At 38.9% G+C, this 17,131-nt stretch overlaps 1 protein-coding gene across 2 annotated transcripts in view; it reads left to right on the top strand.

Moving 5' to 3' along the window:
- The window catches only part of FAM193A (family with sequence similarity 193 member A), an 82,413-nt gene that overhangs the window by 15,615 nt on the left and 49,667 nt on the right, over window positions 1-17,131 (top strand). The window lies entirely within an intron of this gene.

Raw genomic sequence — 17,131 nt, 5'->3', positions numbered from 1 at the left:
CTTGATAGCACAAATGTGCTTTCCTCCTTTTAATAATAAAAGGAGACTTCCAAGATGCCTCTCTCTGTGTTTGTGATGCCTACGTCCCTTAGATATAGGGCATAACACTCCTAGATGCTTGGATTTGTTAGGTTTGGTTTTGATTGGTTTTTTGTTTGTTGGTTTTCCAGTGAACCCACTGTCATCTTTTTGTTAGTATTCCAGCTTGGAACGGACTCTTATGCTCATAGTCTTGATTATATTCAAAGAATTCTATCTCCTTTTCTTATGCTTCATTGCTTGTTTCTTACAAACTTTGTGTTAGTAATTGCTTGTTCTTACTTTTAGGCTTTTGTTCAGGTTGCCCTGGCATATCATCTTTGGACTCTTGATGTTTTCCTCATGATGCTAGTGTAAAATACTCAACAGGCAAGAAGAACTTCTTCTGTGTGTTAATTCCTTGAAATCTTCTACATTCTCACCTACCAGCACGTGGAATCTCATCACATGATCAGAGAAGCCAAAGCTGTCCTCTTACAGCATTTTCAGACACACAGGGCTGTCTGCAGGATGAATTTGTTCCTGATGGTGTTAGGATATGGAGGGCTGACTGGAAACTTCTTATTCGTTCTTGGTCATTGTTAGCATTATAACTAGTACCTAAGTGCATAAGCAGCCGTGAACAGTAGTTGGTGTGATGAATGAACACTGAACAGCTTTTCTGCGACCCCTTCAAGGTGGTGCCTGTTGGTTAGACCTGTTATGTGATTTCTACTCCTCTTTAGAGTTGCTTCAGACATCTACTTTTCTTTTCTTGGGTCTGAAGGAGGCAGAGAAGAACTGGAGAAGTATGCAGCCCTAGGTAGAGTCACCAGGCAGGTTGTTCTCCGTGGCTTATACTCTGATACAGCTGTTTAGCTACTTTTGTCTTTGTCAGTCTCTTCGTAAATCGTCTCTAAGATATCACAATCCAAAATGTCTCAGCTCAGCTTCCTCCTGCTTTTTCTCCCTAGCACCCTTCTACCCCCAAAAAACAAAACCCATGCCCAAGACCCCAAAACTCCTTTCAGAGATAATCTGCAATAAATAATTTATTGCACTGGATGCTTTCTTTGTAATCTTCCTCACTATAGGAAATACAAGCAAGTGTTCTCTGAAGTCCAGTCCAGGATTTAGGTTTGGCTAACTATCTGGATATAGCACTTGCCTCTTTGGGTCAGGGAGCATTTGAGATGAGAATTTTGGAGATGTCTCTTTCCCTTTTTGTTCTGGTTATGATGTTGAGATCGTGGTTGCCTTCCTGATAGGAGCACCTCTGTCTTTTGGTGAGGAATAGCTTAAGTAGACTCTCCTGGGCTATCTGATCTCTGTTTCTTAAGCTGCAGCAATAAATCAAATGCTTGGGTCAGTGGACTACAGGCTTTCTGTATTTCCTCAGTTAATTTAGTAAGCTTCTAGTCTCTCCCATGATGGTAGTTGAAGCACACCATGTTTTATCTCAGTACTGTATTAAATGTGGCTATAAGAAATATAATACATGATGTGATGTATGCATGCATGTATAGTGGACATCTAGAGCTGGGCAGTTTGGTGATAATGAAGTGCAAGGACTGAGGTAATTGCTATGGATATTAGCTTAATTTGTGGTTTTATTAACAACTTAGTGAGTGATTTGTTAGATAATCTGTGAGTGCAGTTCTGATATTAAAGCTTGTTGCATCTTCGCCCATCATTTTGCTCATTGCTCTGGTGTCTAGCTATTAAACTAGAACTCTGCTTCTAATTGGTGGTGATTTTTTTCAGAATTAAAGGAACTTAAAACTGGATAATTATTTTGCTGCCTTGTATTGTCTTGTGTCATGTCCAAGTACAGCATATGCAATTTGCCTGACAGTTCTGTTTCTCTGTTATGGGAAAAACATGGCTGGTTTTAGAAATTGAATGTGATGGATCCTTTTGAAATGCCCTCTCCCATGCCTGGCTTTACTTAATCTTTTAGGAGATTTTGCTGTCAAGAGTGGGTATGTTTAACCCTTTACCAGTTATCAGGTGAGGACATTGTGTTTTAACATATTTCCTGAAGTAGAGCATCTATGGTTATACCGTTGAAGCTACATTGTCAAGTAATTAATTCCTAAATATTGTCCTACACGTTGTGAACTTGCCTTTGGATGAATGCTGCTTACTGTTCACAGAGAAAGTGCTGGCACATTTTGAGGGGTTTTTTGTTTTGCATAATCCTATTAATTTTACATATTTCTGTTCAGAATTGAAGTATAAACAACAGATTAAATCAGTAACAACTTTCTATTAGGAAAAAAAAAAAGTATATGCATGCTTGTTACCTGTCAGGGCTAGTTGAGAGAATTTGGGGGTTTTTTAACTACCTGCTCAGAACACTTTAGGGTATTATACTGGGGAAAAGAAATGCTTGAATTATCTTCATTTTTAGTTTTTGGAATTTTTCTTTAAACGTGTGGCTGCATAATTGCTGGAAAAATGTTGAACATTTTTCTAGTACAGGAAAGGCAGAATTCTGGTAGGAGTTGGGTTGACTCTGTTCTGCTGTGTCATATTTGGCTACAAAGAAGGGAAGTACTGCATGTGGGAGACATGCTTCTGAAGAATTTATGATGTGTGTAATTAAAACAAATTATCCTTCCCTCCCTGTTTCTCCTGGATGGCCTGGATTCCTAATGGCTGCACACCTGGGTATTACAGACCCAAGTCTTTTTTCACTCAGGTATAAGCTTTGAAACACTTAACTAATTTAAGTTATTTAGTATACCTGCTGCCATTTCACTTGTCAAACAAGGAATAACACTTCATGCTGTGCAGAAAACTCTTTCAGTATAATTAATTACTATACTTCAACTAGTAAGAGACATTATTTCCTCCTCCTTCCCTTATGGCTTAATATTAAGTTTGATTTTAATTTGGTTTCTGGTTTTCAAGTGTGTGTGGAATTATAACCTTGCAAGTTATCCATAACCTTACACAAAACTTAAAATGCGAAATGGTTCTGCTTTTTATTTTTAAAGTAGTGATAAAAGGTGTATAAGAGACTTATAAAAACTATGGTAGGCAAATTTCCCTTCATCTCCTCTGCCACAAATAGAATTTTAAAAATCAGCCTGACGACAAATACAGCTCGTGTATTACAATTGAGTTGCAGATGTTTTTGGGCAACTGCAAAGATTTTTCATGTGAGTGGTGATAAAAATGTGAAGGGATCTGGGCAGTTTTTTTGAAAGTGCCTGTCTGTAGAAATACCATAAAGTGCCTTTTATTAAGTGATCTCACTTCATTTCAGATAGATCTTCACTATCCTTATCTTCAGTTCTGCTTCACATCCTTCATGCCGTGACTGATAGTCTTTTGCTTCAGTCTGAATGTATTCCAGGACATTTCACTCTGCTTTCCCTGTCCTCAGTTTAATTCTTGTCTTCTGCCCACCCCCAGTGCATCCACAGAGAGATCTTCATTGCTTCTCTAAGCTAAATGAGCCAGGCCTCTTGCTGATGACCCTGTTGGGCTGTCACTGAGTCTGTTCCACTTAGTTGTTTCTTGAAAGTGGTTGACCAAATGAGGTCTCCTCCAGAGGGCTGTGAAGCAGTACTAATACTTTTCAGATTCTCTTGAAAACAGTGTGATGCATCCTGGGATCATGTTTCCTTTTTGGAGCTTTAGTTTCACTTCAAAATCTTCATAGAGAGTTAATCTCAGAAGGATATTTGGTTGCAGATATTCCATGAGACGCTTTTCAGTGTTTATGATAGTTTTTAACTTTCCCTTAAGATACGGAATTTATAGATTTTAAGCTGGAGATTGGAAAAATTCTGACAACCGGAAAGTTAAACTGTAGATAATTATTTGAATAAGATGAAAAGGAAGAAGTTAGAATTACCAGTATGAATCATTAAATGTGCATGTGCACAGTTATACTCCTTAAGAAAGAGCCAGTTTCTAATAACATACTTTGCAGTTTGTGTGCAGTACATCAGATTGATCCAATGCAAAATACAAATAAGATAAGGATATTAATTACTGCTGGCTTTAATCTGAATAAGTGGTCTTACTTAGCCAAGTAATTGGTTGCACAAGCATAGGCATGCTGTACTTTCTTGCTTACACGAAGTTTAAGAGCAGAGAGCCTTATTCTTTTTGTAGTCTGTTGGATTTTTTTTTCTGTTTAAAAACATTTTTCATTAAGAGAATGGAGATATAATTACAAACAAGATGGGCACAATCTTGACATGGTTTGCAGCCTTCTGATTTGTGTTTCATTCTTTACTGCAAAACCTAGAGCTTTGATTCTTCCTGTCTTCCCCATTTCTTTGCTTAATTGGTACAGTTTCAGTACACTAAGTAAGCTGTAATATTTCTATGCTAAAACCCATTTAAACTTATTCCCTTCCCTAAGCTTAAATATAGATTTTTCTTTTTTAATTAGTGTTTTTTAATGGTCAAAGTTAAAGTTTTGTTTTTTTCTGAAAGTGATTTTTTCCTCGATTTATGATGTTATAAGAAAATGCCTTATCAGGTACAAATAATGGCACTGTAGTTTACAAAGCGAAGTTTGACAGTTGGATAAAAGTGGTTGGTTTTTTTATTTTCCCTACAAGGGCAACATCTTTCATTTATTGCAATACAGTGTGAATTTCAGTATGCTAGATTATACGTATTTTTCTAGTATGTGTTTATAGATTCAGGCCATAGTATAAATTGTGATTCTGATATATCTGTTCTTTTGTAAGATGAGAAAGATGGCTTTAGGTTCAAAAGAAGATAAAATTACAAGATGGGACTTGGAGGCATAGGCATTTTTGATGGTATCAGGGATCTGTTGCTTTCTCCTGTAGCAATCCTTTTCTGCTGGAAGGCAATTAACCATTAACCACCAGAGACTTCAGTGCAGGTTCACTGTGGCATTAATAATTGTTGCTTGGAAGCATCTTCTTTGAGAATGAGCGTATGCAGGGCCACAGGGACGGCTGGGGAGGTGGGGTAGCACTGCATCTAGTTTCTAGTGCTTTTGGAAAAGTCAGGGTTGTTTGCTTTCAAATGCGATAGGAGCATTTTTACTCTGAGCTGATGTAGGTCTTTCTGCATTTTGTCCTGAAAAACCTTAGGTTATTAATGATAAATGGGTATATTGCTGTGGGTTACAGGGAATTATGGTAATGCTGTTACCCTTTTTGGTTTGGCTGGAAAGAAAATGTGACATTTTCTTGATAAAGCTTCCAGAGGATATAATGAGTTGCAAAGGGATAATAAGAGCTCTCAGCTGATTGAAGAAAACTGGTATTTGTTCATAATGCCAAAAGCAAACAGTGTTCATCCAAGTGTGGCCAAATTTCATGTGACTTACCTGGAGAGATAGATTGACCTTTGGAGTGGCTGTGCTGATGGACTGTGCCTAGCTGCACAATATTTTGTGTATAAGAATACTAGCCTGGTCCTTGAATCTATCCACAGTAGTATCAAATGGAGGAGCAGGGAGGTTATTTGTTATCCAGCAGAGCCTTCTTCCTGAATACCAGTTTTTGTGGCTTCCTAGTAGGAAGGATCATGCTAATCTGTATTCCTGACTTCCAAGGGCCTGTTTTCAAACTCTTTCCAGTTACTCAGAAGGTAAGATGTAAATGACTCATCAGGTGGAAGTGTCTGAATACATAACAGAACTGATGATGGATAGTAAACAAATATAATGAAATTTGCTAATTGATTCTGAGCCCAGATGAATCCTGTTTCAAATTATGCGCTACTTGCAATCTTTAAATAGGGATTGCACTAGATCCTATCTTCTGGAAAAAGCACCCAGGCAGGAATTAATTCAGGAAGGTCTTTGCCTTTTGTTAATACAAATTTCAGTATACATATACAAACTTGCCAGGCTATGTTTAGATATTTTTCCTAAGCACAGTTTATGTAGGTTTGTTTTCAATGGTGGAATTCAACTTAGAGTGTCTGCAGAGCAGATCATGACTTCTGGTAGAATCTGGATACTTCATTCTACAAAGCAACTGTGTATTTCTTTAATGTTATTGTTTTCTTAAGGTATTATTTCATAGTGATCAGTTGTCACACCAGACTTTTTAAAGTTCATCAGGGAGTTCTTTAATGCAGTGGCTGACGTAGGGATGAATATACCCATCTGTAAGTTTCATGGAATGAATAGTTTAAATCTGTGTTATTCAAATAAATGTCCCAGGAAATAATTTGTCCTTGTTTAGTAAAAGAAAATAGATGAAAAAACATCGTCTTTGAGTATCACCTTGCTTTAACTTCCAGTTTAAAAGTTAAGTGATTATATATCATTCTGCCTTATAGTGGGATACATATTGGAGTTCCATCTTTTTAATTTTGGTTTTTGAATGCTTCCTAGTTCCTGTAGAGATCAATAGCTTTTTGTGTGTGTGCTAACTCTTTCATATTGTGGCACTATGTAACCTGTGAACTCCTTATTTCCTAACAGGTGCTCATTTCCTGAAGGATATAGTTTAGATTGATTCAGCTAAAAGAAAAATTGAGTGTGCTGTTGAGGAATGCATGGGAGAAAGGGCACAGAATATAGATGTTGCTCCTTTAAAGCTCATTACTGAATAACAATATCCGCATTCTTTTCAAAGTACTACTTCAAAGTTGCCTTCTGGAGGTACTACTGAATAAAAGCTTACCCAGGATAGTTTCAGGCACCTTTATTTGCAGTGTATAGTTTATTTCATTTAAGGCTACTGTGTTTCTGAGCATAGGCTCTTGTCAATCGAGTTTTTTATGGGTTTGTGATTTGTTAAGTAGCTGTTTAGTCTTTTATATTACTGTGCTAGAGTACAGTTGTTATATTTAGCTCTGAGGACTCAAATGATAAAAAGGTGCAGCAGGTAAATAAGCAGTTTTGTGCAAATTCATCAGAAGCTTTGCTTGTACCTATTTTCAGAGGACCCAAGTCCTTGAAGAACTAGAAGTAGAAAGAAGACTGGTTTTCTTTCTATTCTGCATTGTTCAGTGCTATCTGATTTCCTTCCTCCCTGCTCTATTTTTGAGGCTTTTATGTATGTCTGGTCATACTCAAAACAAAACCATAATTACATGTACTTTTTGCACTGATTTTTTTTAAAGTAACCTATATATTTGATCCAGCAGATGCCAACAGAGCATGACGAGCACTTTTGCAAAACATGGGGGTGGGGAGAAATGTCTTTAACTTTCCCCAGCTACTAATATTATGCCTTATGTTGAAAAACAGAACTGACTTATTCCCGTGTGATGAAACTGTAAATAGTGCTTTTTTACAAAAATTCTTTGTCATAAGGTCTTGTTGGCAAAGTGTAACATAGGCTTGAGTTTTAGCAGAAGTAGTGGAGACTTCTGTTTTAGATCTCCCAGAATGGGTGATATGGGGACAGCCTCCCCATCCATCCCCATCCTCACTCTTTCCTCATGACTTAGGCTAAATCAGAAATTACTGGTCTTTTTGAACAAGTCGAGTATAGGCCTATTACTCACACGTTTTCTAATTCCTCTCTTTAGACTGAACAACTATAGTGATAAAGGATGTGACTGGAAATAAGTATTTCCTTTGAAATATTTTCAGTTTCTGTTGAAAACTCCCTTTGGTGTTTTGACTTATTATCAGTGGTCCTAAAGGGGTTTCACTGCTGGAAGAGAAGCAAATCAGGTTTGGGATCTTGTGGGTGTGGGGAGAGGGATAATTTTGTTGGGGTTTTGAGCCATTCATAGTAAACTGGCTTTGTTATCTATATGCAAGGTGGATTGAGCTTTCTAGATTAAGCCTTCCCACCCTCAGTTTGTCAGGTTGTTTGACATCAACAGTTTATTTTAGGAATAGCTTTCACTAAGCTATGGAAATACAGTGTTATGTTTACTTGAATCAAAGTGATAAGTTTTAATAATATGACTTGTTGTGAAGAAGTGAAGACTTCAGAGAACCTGTCTTGCAGGTTACTCAAAATCTGTAATGATGTGATTTTACTTAATACAGAAAACAGTGGAAGTTGATCTTATATTAAAAGCTTAAAATTGCAATGGAAATGTCACTAAAAATACTGCAGTCTCATAATGTTGATTGTATATGAACACTAAGGAAAATTACAGACAAGAAAACTATTTGTTATATTAACTAAAGAGGAATAAAGAGACCTTGACAGGCTGGAGAGGTGGACCAGTGCCAACCTCATGAAGTTCAACAAGGCCAAGTGCAAGGTCCTGCACCTGGGTCGGCACAACCCCAGGCACAAATAGAGGCTTGGGGGAGAATGGCTGGAGAGCAGTCCTGAGGAGAAGGACTTGGGGGTGGTAGTAGATGAGAAGCTTGACATGAGCCACCAGTGTGTGCTGGAGCCCAGAGAGCCAAACACATCCTGGGCTGCATCAAAAGAAGTGTGGCCAGCAGGGCCAGGGAGGGGATTCTGCCCCTCTACTCTGCTCTTGTCAGACCCCACCTGGAATATTGAATACAGTTCTGGGGCCCTCAGCACAGGAAAGGCATGGAGCTGTTGGAGAGGGTCCAGAGAAGGGCCATCAAGATGACCAAAGACCTGGAGCACCTCTGCTATGAAGACAGGCTCTTCAGGGCTGTTCAGCCTAGAGAAGAGAAGGCTCCAGGGTGACATTAAAGCAGCCTTCCAGTACCTGAAGGGGCCTACAGGAAAGCTGGGGAGGGGCTTTTCACCAGGGAGGGCAGTGACAGGAGAAGGAGTAATGGTTTTCAACTGAAAGAGGGGAGATTTAGATTAGACATCAGGAGGAAATTCTTTACCATGAGGGTAGTAATGTACTAGAATAGGTTGCCTAGGGAGGTTGTTGATGCCCCTTCCCTGGAGGTGTTCAAGGCCAGGTTGGATGATGCTTTGTGCAGCCTGGTCTAGTGTGAGGTGTCCCTGTTCATAGCAGGGGGGTTGGAACTTGATGATTTTTAAGGTCCCTTCCTGTGATTCTATGAATTTACCAGGGATCTCACGAACTGTATTTTAGCAGGAGCACAAGTCAAAAAGGATAGAAACCATTTTGCTCATAAGTATTTTCTGCTTGGATAGTGAGTATGTAATTTTAGATTAATATGATGACTGTCTATTGCCAAAGAGATCTTAAAAACTTTTAATAGATTTAACTTAATATGTTGTTCTTGCCTTTGAAGTAATATCATACTTGACCTTTTGGAGGGCTAAATGAGTGACCTAATGGACAGCAGCCTTGCTGACTCCTTGAAAAGTATTTGGTTTGTAATGGAGTGCAACACTGGTCCTATCTACTCAGTGTTTTCCTGTATTTTTCTTGTCTTTACAAACAGAAAGAGTGTGAAATCTCAAGTTAGATGAATCATCCTTTTCTAGTGCCAGCATTGTCTCTCTTCATCCTCCCTTGAGAGGTTATTTCCTGTGGTTAGTCCTTGAGTGTGTAATTTCCACTGGCCAAGCATGATGGAGGGAGCGTGACAAGATGAGCTAGTGTCCTTTACAGTCACTGGACTTCCAACCTGCCCAATCCAAGTGTATACACAAGACCATATATAAGTCAGTTCTAGTAGCAGGCTGTTGGTTTGTGTAGCTAGTTGTTATCCCTCACAGCTAAGATGATGTTGTGCCAAGCATCCTCTGTGACCAGGAGTGGGGTGTGCAGTCACATCGTGCTTGGCTCCTTGGCTGTCAAATGGAGTTTTGGCTTATTTCTGTTTCAGAACAGTATGGTAAGGTTAAACATTTGACTGAGCTCTCTGGTATGATATGAATGATTTCTGTTAGGTATGATAGCTATTGAACATAAATGTGCTGTGTAGTAGTGGTCAGCCAAGGGTTGAGGTGACACATTAGCTGTATTGATGGGCAGTGCTTTCTGCCATCTGGAGCCTCTGCCAGGTTTCTCACTAATGCTTTAGTCTTGGCTTTTGGTCAGCTTCTGGCAACGTTTCTTTTGCCTCCTACTTCATTATTTCAGATATAAGAGGTAGTTTATATCTGAGAGGATTAATCAGATTTTGTTTCAGATTTTGGATATCAAGAGAGTATCTCAGTCAGTTGATGTAAAGATTTAAAGGTTCTCTGAAAGTGCATATAGTCCAGTAGCTTTTTTAAGGAGTACCAAGGGACTGACTTTTTACGTCACTGACTTCTTTATGGATATATTTTTCTCCACTAAAAAGTTTTCTTATCTCAAAAGACTGTGGACTACACTAGAATAATGCAGGCTGAGCTGGGAAAGGAAAACTTGGGAGTTTGAGTGTTAATTCCCAAAATAGCATGCTTAGTTAAATGAATAAATAGCCTTCAAAATTAATCAGCTGGCCAGATCAAGTGTTGGCTGCCTCAGTATGTACACTTGAATTTCAATTGTTATCACCTTGTCTTTGCTTTCTCTGTTTTTTATTTGTAGCTTTGGCATCCTTAGTAAAAATAAGGATCTTTCTGTGTAGGAAATCTTCACAGCTTTCCCTGTTCATGACATTTGCAGCTAATTAAGAATCACTTTTTCTGTTAGTCTCTTCTATAATACTGAGACTCCCTGGCAAACAAGTGTTAATAAGTATAGCTGCCTTCTGTTCAGTGTCACTAGAGAATTGTAATGATCACATTTAAAAGAAAAAAAACCACATACATTAAAAAAATTAGATGTTTATAATGTCAGTTTCATAAGCAAAACACCTGCTTCTAAATCAGTGTGGGTACTATGATAGTTTCTTTTATCCTTATAGTTGCTAAAACTATTTGGAGTTCTTCATTCATGTACATACACCCCACCCAAAAAAAAAAGAGTGATGTTTCACTGCTGCGCCACACTCAACCATGGTTATGTTTGGAAGTATGAATCTCCAAACTTTTCACCCATAGTGATTGAATGTTTATTGATTTCCAAGCTGCTGCTTAAAATCTCTTTTGAATAACAATTTGTGTAACTGATGTCAAAAGCAGTAATAGTAAATTCGGGTAGCTTCTTGAGTAGCTTGAGCATTGCTGTGCCAGTGAACTCGGAAGTGTGCTGTGTATTGCTGGTTATTTTCCTGCTTGTTGTTGGATGTGTTAATTTTACATTCTCCGTACTACAGTGATGGGAAGAAAACTCTTATATTTAATCTTCTTTAAAATACCATTTTCGTATGCTTTTCTAAAGAGCGTGTCCCCCTTACTGCAAAACACCTGGTACTCTTTGGGTTTATTTAACAATGAGAAATAAGAAATTTTTAGACTTCTGTCTTATGTTCTATTAAAAATTCCTGTTCACCTGCCACTCTGGTGTGTCCTGTTTTCATGACCATGAACAGGACCCATTTGTCACCTTCAGGCAGCCCAGCTGCCCCCCGCTGAGTGCAGCAGGCCCAGGCAAGCTGTCTTCTGCATTTCTTGTCCATGTCCATATTGACCATAAATATTTCTGTAGCTACAGAAGTAACATGGTCGGTCATCCAAGAGGATTCCAGAGGATAGTTCTGGATGATCATTGATCTGATCCCATGACTTTCCTGGACTGTTTCTTTCAGAGTTAGACTGCCCTTAACAACAGTAGCTACTTGAATGAAAAAAGCTGGAATACAGTGGTTTTGTAGTGCAAGGTAGTGTTGTGTATTATCAGGCATATGCTTTGTTTAGCTTTGTTTTTTTTTGTGGTAGTTGACGACTTTCAGGGTCCATGGTATTTTGGTGGGTGAGCTTGTTCTCACTTTCATGTGGTGCATGGAACTGGTCTGTCCAGAGTGTAGGGAATAGTCTTTTCAGTGGGAAACCAAACAGTACTTTGCTTAATCTCTTGGATGGATACTTCCAACACCTTCAAGAATGTTCATGGTTTTCTTGAAGTATGGCAGATAAAAAAATAATCAGAATGTTGAAATATATGAAATCACATAGGCAAGAATGATGACGCTGCCAAGTAGATGTGTTTCAGTTTGCACTTGCTCTGAAAAACTGGGCTGTACCGGATGTTAACTATGTATAATGTGGACTTAAAGGATTTAAGGAAGAGCTAAGTGGGGACAGTTTACTGCTGCTTTTTACATGACTGTATATCTTCAGTTCTGTAATATCTCCAGCAGAGGTTATTGTTATTTCAGAGACTATAGTCAACACTGACAGTGTTCAGGAGCAGCATTTAAAGCAAACAAACTCTCAAACCTTGCTGTGCTAATGGTGTGGTCAGCACACTGTCCTGTCTGACTGTGCTTGCTGTTAGATGAATGGAGAAGAGCTAATCCTTCTCCTGTGTGCCGTTCCAGAGATGTCCTGCGTCAGATTTTGTTTGCTACCTACTATTGAACTTCTTTCTCATGCATTTGTCATCATTCTGTTCCCTCATCCACACATTTGCCTGCCACAGTGGCTTATCCTTAAATCATTTTGGGTTAGGAAGGAAGGATCCTACATTTTCACTTGCTGAAACCAGATAGTTTCCTGTCTCTTGATCTGAAGGCATGAAGAAATCTTTCTTCATATCTGAAAATCACTTAGGATTTTGTAAGTGTCACTCATCTGTCAGCAGCAGTTCTGTGACAGATTTAGCTGTGCCTGGGAGAGGAACAGCTCAGCCTGTGACTGGAGAGTAGTCAAGTCAGGGCTTCACTCGGGCTGGGGGGAGGGAGGATCCTCACCAGTGAGTGCCACTCGAGACTGCTGCCTCCTGAATGGTGCTGGGTGACAGCGGTGGGAAGGGAGGCAGAGCTGCTGTGGCAAGTTGCAGAGCAATGTCAGGGTGTTCTCACTGACTGGAAGCACCTGAGGGAAAGCTTAGTGGAGAACAGCTGTGGCAAATGGGTTTTGGCACAAACAAAAAGTGCAGGCAAGAGAGCAAGTGACATAGACAAGATATCTTGATGGGCTTAGGGGATATAGCCAGGGTTATAAAGCACTAAGTTGCTTTAGTGTTACTCAGACACAGAAAATGTGTTGTTTCAGATGTTTCAACAAACTTAAGATTTCACCTCCTTACATAAAAATAAGGAAATTAATTCAAGTGGTATGGAATACCTTTGTTATATTAGTACCTTGTAGAATAAAGTGTAGCCTTAATGGTCTCTTGGTAACATTTTGATTTTTTTTCCTAGCCTATATCTTTCTTAAAGTGCCTCAGAAAACCAGTGGGGTATTTTCTGATTGTTTTCTGGAGAAATTTGATTAAATACTGCATTATTATTTTTATTTTTTTTTGGCAACACATTTCTGTTGAACTGTTTAGGGTTCAGTGATAATGAGTCAAACCTAGATTTTCTTCGTGTGCATTTCCTGAGCTCTCCTGAGAGATTGTGTCACTCTCACTTTCATGTTTGTGTGACTTCACCAGGCATCAACTGCAAGAAAGATGGGGGTGTGTTGTCTAGTAATATGTCATCAGCTCATTTGAAGGTCTGATTTTGATTGTGACAGGCTATTAGAGCAAATTATGGCAGTCTTGGAGTGTTTGTGTTGTAATTGCTCAACTGGTTCTTCAAGGTCATTCAGGTGCAATCAAGGACTATCGTTTAAGCTGTGATTCTCACTTTCTTCCTACTTTATGGTATAAATTGTGCCATGTCAAGATGGTGTATGTGTTAGTCTCCAGAAAGTTAACATTTTAGAGAGGGTGAATTAGTGTGACAGCAACTTGCAAGATAAATAGTAATATATTTTTCCATTTTAAATAACAAAGTTGGGGGTGTCGTCCCTCCTTTTACATTATGGTGAAGAGTGCATGCAGAGATTCCCATATTCCTGATCTATGTCAGTGTTCTTTTGGCACTTTTAAAAACATGTAACCTTAAAATCATAAAGAAGGATACTCAGAACTGTAAAAATAAGTTTTCTTTAATTAAAAAGTTTGAGTTCGAAGCGACAGCTGTCTAGCTTGTAATTTCTACTTTAAATTTTTGCACACAGAATTTTATCTGTCAACATAAAGCCCCAGTACCTAGATCTTGTAAGGTCCTTATGCTATTTTTCAGTCACTTTAGTAACATGAGGAATTAAGTGCTGGTCGTTAACTTTGTCATCTTGGCACTGGCTTGGTACCAGCTTCAAGTTACTGCAGTTTCCTAGATCTCCTTTGAAAGTTTAATTAATAAATATTTTTTTTAAATCATCTTCTGCTCCTGTTGTAGTGATGAAGCAAAAAGCAAGCATTAACATACTGAAATTATTACTGCAACTGTAATGCCCTTGAGCTTCTTTAAGACTGTTGGCTGAATGTCATCCACTCTTCATGGTTTGCTAATTTTTGAGTTGTCCATTTGCTCTATACTTTTTTTTTTCTAGCAGTGCTTTGCTTTCAAACAGATCCTCTAATTCATTTTCCATAAAGAAGCCTTTAAATGGGAGAATATCTTTCAGCTCCTCCATAGTGAACATAAAGATGCAAAAAATAATCTGGTGTTTCTGCCATGACCTTAGCTTGTTTGAGCATTTTTAAATGCATCTACATGTTTACTTACTTTAGTTTTACAGATTCTGACAGGCTATCTACTCGTCCTTGCTCTTCATGTACCTTGAAAAAGGATTTACTTGTAGTTTTTATACTTTTTTCTCCTCAGCTGCTTAAATAATTTGTGAGACTGTCTTATTGTGTGTTTTTCTGTTTCTAGTTTGCTATTGTTTGAGCCCCATTTGGACAGCTTATACAAGATTCTTCTAATATTTTCTCTAATATGCTATTTAGCCAGCTCCTTGTCTGTCATGTTGTTCACCCCCATTTATGTCCTTTTTGGTGGTTTTTATATTTGCTCTAAGCCCCACAAACAATGTCTTAAATCTTATTGCCTACAGACATTAATTTTTTTAGAATTCTCTTTAGGTGTCCTCCTATTTGACTAATTCCTTTCTTTAAATTTCTTGGCCTTTGTTACTCCTGCAAATATTTAGGTCACTACTAAATTCTTGGGAATTTGCAGCAATATTTTGAACAGAATTCTGCACAGTGCTTAGGATCAAGAGATGCTATTTCTTTTGGTAGTAACATGACAAGTCATTCCAGGAAGCAGTGACTCCTGATGACATCATGTGGCATCCTGTGACATTTAGTGGATAACAGAAACCTCCCACTTTTTGGTCTTCACTTTTGTTACATTTCTGATTGCCTTCAGCTTGGTCACTGAACATCTGTGTGTTTAAATGTGACAGCTCATGCACTTCTTGTTATCATCATCTTGAATGTAAGGAAGGGAAATGCACTCCCTTAATGAATAGGTAATGTTTTTGAATAAACTTGTCTTTTTTCAGTTTCCTCAAAAAAAATTTCTTGGAGCTGTAGGTACCCATTTAATTCTGAGTTTTTTTACTGGTTTCTGGGTTCTTGAATGCATATGCGTGCCAATAACAACTGGATCTCCAGTACTGGAGAATTTCTTTTCTTGGTGAAGAAGGGGTTCTTCAATTAAAAAACCTTTTATTTTTCCACCTTTTGAAAAGTGGCTGAATAAAAATAGGGAACTTTTTCCACATCAGTGTTTTTGCTCCTTCGATTTTGAGATGAGATGCTTGAATTGCATATGAGGTTTTCTCAAATACCTACTCTTGAAAGTTAGCATAGGGTATATGTGGAGTTCTGTGTTTTTTTATTTCTATCTTCTCTAGCAGTGATTTGAAGATGGTATTTTATCCTCTACTTTGCCTTTTGAAAAACCCAGTTGAAGACAATGGCCTTGCACTGGCTCTGTAAACTGAGCACTTGGTAATCCTTCGGATATGTAAAACTGAAGGATGGTTCTTTGTACTGGATTAGGCTCCAGTTTGAGTTTCTGATTTGGTTGCAGGGTGAAAATATTTTCTGTAAATCCAACACATAAGTGTGGGGGTTCCTACATTAAACAGGCTGCTTTTTCTTGTGGTCTTCAAAGTATCATAGAGTCCTGGAATGGTTTGGGTTGGAAGGGACCTTCAAGGTAATCTAGTTCCAACCTCACTGCATGGGCAGGGACACCTCCCACTAGACCAGGTTGCTCAAAGCCCCATCAAATCTGGCCATCCACTTCTAGGGAAGGGGCATCCACAGCTTTCCTGGGCAACCTGTTCCAGTGTTCCCACACCCTCACACTAATGATTTTTTTTCCTAATATCTAATCTGAATCTACCATCTTTCAGCTTAAAACCATTCCCTCTTGTCCTGTCACCACAGGCCCTTGTAAAGTCCCTCCCCATCTTCCCTGCAGGCCCCCTTCAGGTACTGGAAGGTCACTATAAGGTCTTCCCAGAGGTTTCTCCAGCATGAACAACGCCAACTCTCTTAGCTTTTGCTCACAGGGCAGGCGTTCCAGCCCTCTGATCATGTTCATGGTCCTCCTCTGGGTTTGCTCCCACAGCTCCATGTCATTCTCATGTTGGGAGCTCCAGAACTGGACACAGTACTCCAGGTAGGGTCTCGTGAGAGTAGAGTGCTGGAGGAGAATTGCCTTCCTTGACTGCTTTGATGTAGGCCAGGACACAGTTAGCATTCTGGCCTGTGAGCACACATCGCTGGCTCACATCTTGCTTTTCAACAACCAGTACTCCCAAGTCCTTAGGGCTGCTCTCAGTCCATTCTTCCCCCAGCCTGAATTTTTTCTTGGGACTGCCCTGACCCATGTGCAGGAAATAGTAGGTAGAAAACTGGAGAGCAGGAGAGCAAAAAAATGTGAAAGGTGGAATAGAGGCATGAGGCAAATAGTTTCTGAAATTCAAGAGGTGAAGCATTGCTCAAGAAGAGGACATAGAGAGAATAAAGTAATGGCCTTTATTTACTCCACCTTTTTTTTCTTCAACCGAGTGTGATCTTCCTTGTCACTAACTTGAATTTGTATGCTGTCTTAACTTTACTGTGGATTTAGTGTCTTCAGGTAATGCTGAAGCCTTGGGGCTTGTGAAAGGCACTTTGTTGATATCTAGTGTATTCTCTGTAACACTTTGGGAGAAACAAGGTATAGAAGAGATCTCTGAGAGGTTTCTGTATGAATTTTATAACCTGGGGCAGGAGGAAGGCTGCTGTGGCAGAAGAGCTGAATGCTATTTGGAGGCTTGCTGTGGAGGAGCCTTCCTGGTTAACACTTTGTGTTTTTCTACGTAGTATTGTATTCAGCTTTCAAAAGGCAAGAATCTTTGGTAATTGTCTTGATTCACAATAGAAGTTTAAAAGCTAAATGCAAACAATCAAATACATAAGGAAAAATGTAATTTTGCTTATGACTTTTCCTTCTCCCTGTATC

This window comes from Apus apus, chromosome 4, assembly GCF_020740795.1.
Source record: "Apus apus isolate bApuApu2 chromosome 4, bApuApu2.pri.cur, whole genome shotgun sequence".
Taxonomy (NCBI): Eukaryota; Metazoa; Chordata; class Aves; order Apodiformes; family Apodidae; genus Apus; species Apus apus.
Note: the sequence above shows the minus strand (reverse complement) of the source record. Positions and strands in the feature narration are given on the sequence as shown.